The following is a 6,000-nucleotide window of genomic DNA, read 5'->3' as shown; positions in this document are numbered from 1 at the left end:
GCCACGGATCACTATGTATCAGACAGTGTTACAGTTACTGAGCCATGACATAAAAGGCACTTAATCTCACAACAACTCTTCCAGGTGAGTGGATTCCACTTCTACGGACGAGAAATTTGAGGCACAGATAGGGGAAGTAACTTGTCTCAGTTCTCTGAGCTGAACAGGAGAGCCTAGATTTATAACTTTGTCTGTCTGGGTCCAATGTCTGTCTATGTTATGTTAATTCTATCACCTCTGATATATATACATGTGTGTGTGTGTGTATATATATATACACACACACACATATATATAAAATTTCCCAAAATAAAATATTTGAGACATATTTATATGAAAATTACTTGTTCTTTTTCTGAGGTTAAAATTTAACTGATATTGATTGTCCTTTGTTTTGTCTGATCACCCTAGGAAGGTAGTCTCCTTGCAGTCAGAACAGAGGCAATGAAATGTCATCACATTATTCCAATTTTTTGTTATATTGGATCAGGACCCATTGATATGATCTCATTTTGCCTTAATTACCTCTTTAAAGACCCTACCTCCAAATAGAGTCATATTCTAAGGTTATGGGGTTATGGCTTAAACATATTGTTATTGGTAGAAAATGAGTTTGTGTGGTGTCTAGAGGAAAAGAAATTCCTGAGACCCACAGGGAAGATGAGGCTCTGAGTAGACTTTATTGATGATGTAAAATTAAGGGGACTCCCTCCTGACTTCCCAAAGTCAGATCTCCATGTGTCTTACCATGGAAGAAGTCCAATCTTGTCTTCTCTAGGGTCAACACAAAAGCCAGCATCCAGAATTTCTGCTTCATGAGTCCAGTCCAGCCCAACATCTGGGTGGCTTAGAGTGTGTTTCCAGCTTCAGTCTATTGCTGTGCTGTAGTATTGAGACTCCCTCCTGGAGCCTGAGTGTGGAGCCTGCATGACCATTAGCCATGAAGCTACTAGGGCCTCACAGCTATGAACAGAGTAATGTGCAAGTGCACGGGGCCAGTGCAGATCACACAGTGGGGGATGGAGAGAGACAGAAAGAAAGAGAGGTGGGGAGAGAGGTTGATTACTCCTTTTGGAATCCATGCCATCTGCTGTATGCTGCAGTAGCTGCTAGATCCATCTGGTCATATGTTCCTGGATGGGGGAATGCGTAAATGAATGGGGCAAGTGCATCACTTGGTGGTCAAGTGAGAGAGAGAGAGAGAGAGAGAGAGAGAGAGAGAGAGAGACTCATTGTTTCTCTGGGATTATATTAGCTTGGGTTTGGGATTATCCAGGTGCTTTTTCAAAAGAACCAACCAACTCTCCAAGCTTTCATGGGTTTTGGATGGGTTTATATCCCCTAATGAGACTGACACCTCTCTGTGTGCCCACCCAGTGATCCAGTACTGGAGTAAGGAAGGGAGGCGTGTTAATCCCTTGGTGGAGCAAGGCTGTAATCCCCTGGGGTGGGAAGCTGTAGCTGCCTGGTTAGCAAGAATGTTTATGCTTCCCAATTCATTATTCTCAATATCTAGTTCCCTTTGCTTCCCTTTTCATCAATAATTACCTAAATACTGGTGGTTACAATATGAAGTTTGGAAGGACACAATTTAACCCATAACATTATCATACTTGATGAAAGTGGTTCCTAAATCCAATAACTGAAGATTTTGAAACTGAAGGTCCTTATGACTTTGATTAAATTTAGATTTAAATCCTAGTTCTAGAAATCATTGCTCTCTATATCTCTCTGTCTCTCTCATTGTTAATATAATGAGAATGGTTTATGCAACATCAATGTAAACTGGCAGCCAAGGAGAGTGGACTAGAATGCACAGGTTTGAACAATGATGACTTCACTGTACTAGTCAGTGGGGGCAGTAGATGCCAGTGAGTGAGCATGTGTGCTATGTGGCTGACACATTCAAAATGACTGAGTGAGGACTTCCAGTCAAGACAGAGGCCTAGACAGGCATGCTGCATGTCCCTCCACAACTAAGAAGGAATACAACTACCTCAAAACTATAGACAACCAGAAGTTCCAGAAAATTGAGCTTCATGGAAGTTCAACAAACAGAAATATAAAGAAGAAATACTTATCCAGACAGATAGGAGAGGTGGAGCCGGGGCGGAGAGGACACAGTGTGGTGGTGACAGCAGCAGCGGCAGCAGTGGCAAGCTGGTGGAAAGCACAGTCACACATTTTAAAAAGTAGGGACACCTGGGGAGTGCTCCCAACTCCTGACCAGACCAATGAGCTCATGTCCCAGCACTGGGGAAGATTAAACCTCATTGCTTCTGACTGTGCAAACCAGTGAGGGTGTGGGCAGAGGAAGAAACTGCCGATCTCACAGCACAGTCTGCTTGTTTAAAGGGCCCCCATTGTCCTATAACATCTGCAGACCCACCCACTCTGGGAACAATGGCCAGGGCAACAACTAGAGGTGCCAGACCCATACAGAAGTGGGAGAAGTGCCTGGAAAAGGGGTGAGTGCTGAGCAAGCAGCATTGTTCCCTCTCAGATCACTCCCCAACATACAGTGCCACAACGTGGTGGAACAGGTTGCCCGTAGTGACAAATACCTAAGGCTCCGCCCCTTACAACATAACAGGTATGACAGCTCTACCTAAGACACAAAGGCAAACAAACACAGGAGACTGTCAAGATGAGGAGACAGAGAAGTATGGCCCAAGAGAGGGAATAGATCAAGGTTCCAGTGGGAGAACTAAGCAATGAGGAGATAGCCAACCTAACATATGTAGAGTTCAAAGCACTGGTGATAAAGAAGCTCATAGGCTTGACACATGTTCTTAAGTATGGCAAGTGCATTAGGGAAGAAGTGAAGGCTATGCTAAATGAAACGAAGGAAAACCCACACAAAATCAAGGGTGAAGGGAAGGAACCAGGATTCAAATCTGGGATTCAAATGAATGATTTGGAACATAAGGAACAAGAAAACATTCAACCAATACAGAATGAGGAAACAATAATTGAAAAAAATTAGGAGAGGCTTAGGAACCTCTGAAACAACTTTAAATGTGTCAACATCTGAGTCATAGGGGTGCCAGAAGAAAAAGAGGAAGAACAAGAAATCAAAAGCTTATGTGAAAAAGTAATGAAGGAAAACTTCCCGAATTTGGTGAAGGAAATAGACATACAAGTCCAGGAAGCACAGAGAGTCCCGAACAAGTTAGACTCAAGGAGGACCACACCAAGACACATCATAATTGAAATGCCAAAGGTTCAAGATAAAGAGAGAATCTTAAAAGCAGCAAGAGAAAAGAAGAGAGTTACCTACAAAGGGGTGCCTATAAGACTATCAGCTGATTTCTCAAAAGAAAATTGGCAAGCAAGAAGGGACTGGCAATAAGTATTCAATGTGATGAAAGCAAGGACCTAAAACATAGATTACACTACCCAGCAAAACTATCATTTAGAATGGAAGGGCAGATAAAGTGCTTCCCAGACAAAGTCAAGCTAAAGGAGTTCATCATCACCAAGCTGTTATTATATGAAATGTTAAGGGGACTTTTTTAATAAAAAGAATATTGAAACTATGAACATTAAAATGACAACAGGCTCACAACTATCAACAACTGAATCTAAAAAATGAAAACAAAATCCAACTAAGCAAAGCAGAACAGGAACAGAATCATAGGTATAGGGATCATTTGGAGGGTTATCAGCTGGGAGGGGGAGGGGGAGAAATGGGGAAATGGTGCAGGGATTAAGAAGCATAATTGGATGGTACAAATTAGAAAGGAGAAAGTTAAGAATAATATAGGAAGGGGAAAAGCCAAAGAACTTATCTGCACGACCCATCAATATGAACTAAGGGGGGTGGGATTACTGGAGGGAAGGGAGGTAATGGGCAGAGGGGAGCAAAGGGAACAAAGTTGGGACTACTGTAACAACATAATCAATAAAATATACTTAAAATTAAAAAAAAATGATTCAGTGAGTAAAGCAATGAATCTGCATCAAATTTTGTGTTAAGCTTGAACGTTCCTCTACAAAAACTATTTGGATGATTCAAAAGGCTTTCGGGGATGATGCAATGAGTGAAGCGCAAATAAAAGTGTGATACAAACCCTTCAAAGATGGTCAAGAACCTGTTGAAAGTGACCCACCTTCTGGAAGGCCTGCAACACGCAGAATCCCTGAGAATGCTGAACGTGTATGGGCTGCAATCAACAAAGATCAGCGACTGTCAGTGCGAGAACTAGAAACTGATCTGGGGATTCGGAAAACTACCTTGTCCAAGATTTTGACACAGGATCTTGGCATGACATGTGTCATGGAAAAACTTATTCTTCAGCTTCTGCTACCAGAACAGAAGAAACATTGTGCTGCAGCTGCTAATGTATTGAATCAAACTGCTACCAATGAAGAATGTCAGAACTGGAGATGAATCATGGGTCTTTTTCTACTTGTATGGTCCAGAAATGAAGGCCCAGTCCTCCCAGTAGAAGTTGCCTGGTTGTTCACACCCAAAGAAGATGTGGCAAAGTCGCAGTTAATAGCGGTTCCAACAAAGGATTTTGCAGAGGGTTTTTAACAGTGGAAGAGATGCTAGGAGAACTGTGTGAGGTCCCAAGGTGCCTACTTTGAAGAGGACTGAGGTGTCATTATCCTATGTACAATATTTCTTGTATCTTCTTCAATAAATGTCTCTATAAGTCATAGTATGTGGCTGGATACTTTCTGGACAGACTGTATCTATATATCTCTATCTCTCTCCATCTCTATCTATATATCTCAGAGTCCTAAACTTTCTCCCTGGATAATCAACAAATCTGAGGCAGCAGAAGACAACAACTGAGACATGAATAATTATTATACTGTCTGAAACTCTGGAAGGCTAAAGATAACATCTTGACCTAAGTTATGTTTCAGCTCCTTGGCCCTAAAGTGCAACAACCCCCTGGCTACTTTCTCATGGGACCAGACAGAGAACTTCTGCAACAAACTTCAGAACTGTCCCTAAGACCTGAGGAAATGATTGATTACACTTACCTCACCTGCAATTAATCATTTCCCAGCACAACCTCAAACTCCGTAACTTACAGTGTCTTGCAATTTTGCCCTATACAATCTATAATCTACATGCCATTGAGGTGTCTGGGCTTTTGAGCATTAGTTTCTCATTGTCCTGGGCAGCACCATTCATAACAAAATAGGCAATCTTTCTCCAGCGCAGTTCTTGGAGTCTAGTGTTTGGCTCTGCCAGTGTTGGGTAGATGAACTCTTTCTGTTCAAGAATAATACTGCAAGTAAAAGAATGCCAAAGATTATTGGAAACTATCATGAGCTTGGAATGAGGCACAAAGCAGGTTCTTCTCCAGAACCTTCAGAAAGGACCACTCTGGCTGACACTTTGATGTTGGACTTCTAGCCTCTAGAACTGAGAGAATACATTTCTTTTCACTTAGCTTGTAAGAAATGAACACAACTGCCTTGCTCAGAAGTGATCTGCAGAGTACTCAACAGAGGAGGCCATGGTGATGTGGCCCAGGTTGTATGGGCAGGCTGCAATCTGTCAGGAGAAGACACTGGGACTGAGAACCATGGAGGAGGAGGGGTTTTGGTAGAGAAAGAGGAGGTAGAGAACCAGTCTGTGCAAAGACACAGGGGCTTGCCACGACCTATCTGGGTTAGAGAAATGCTAGAACTGAAGAGTTTGAACTTTCTCCAAAGTGTATATAAAGATGGCCAATGGGCATACGAAAAGATGATCAACATCACTAATCATCAGAGAAATGCAAATCAAAACCACAGTGAGATATCACCTTACACCTGTTAGAATGGCCATCATTAACAAACCAACAAACAACAAGTGCTGGCGAGGATGTGGAGAAAAGGGAACCCTCATGCACTGTTGATGGTAATGCGGACTGGTGTAGAAAGCAGTATAGAGATACCTCAAAGAATTAAAAATGGAACTGCTTTTTGACACAGAAATCCCACTTCTGGGAAATATCTAAAGAAACCTAGAACACTAATTCAAAAGAACATACG

The sequence above is a fragment of the Furipterus horrens genome, unplaced genomic scaffold (assembly GCF_987537825.1).
Source record: "Furipterus horrens unplaced genomic scaffold, mFurHor1.1.pri manual_scaffold_6, whole genome shotgun sequence".
NCBI classification, from domain to species: domain Eukaryota; kingdom Metazoa; phylum Chordata; class Mammalia; order Chiroptera; family Furipteridae; genus Furipterus; species Furipterus horrens.
The sequence above is the reverse complement of the archived record's forward strand: the minus strand, read 5'-3'. Positions refer to the sequence as shown.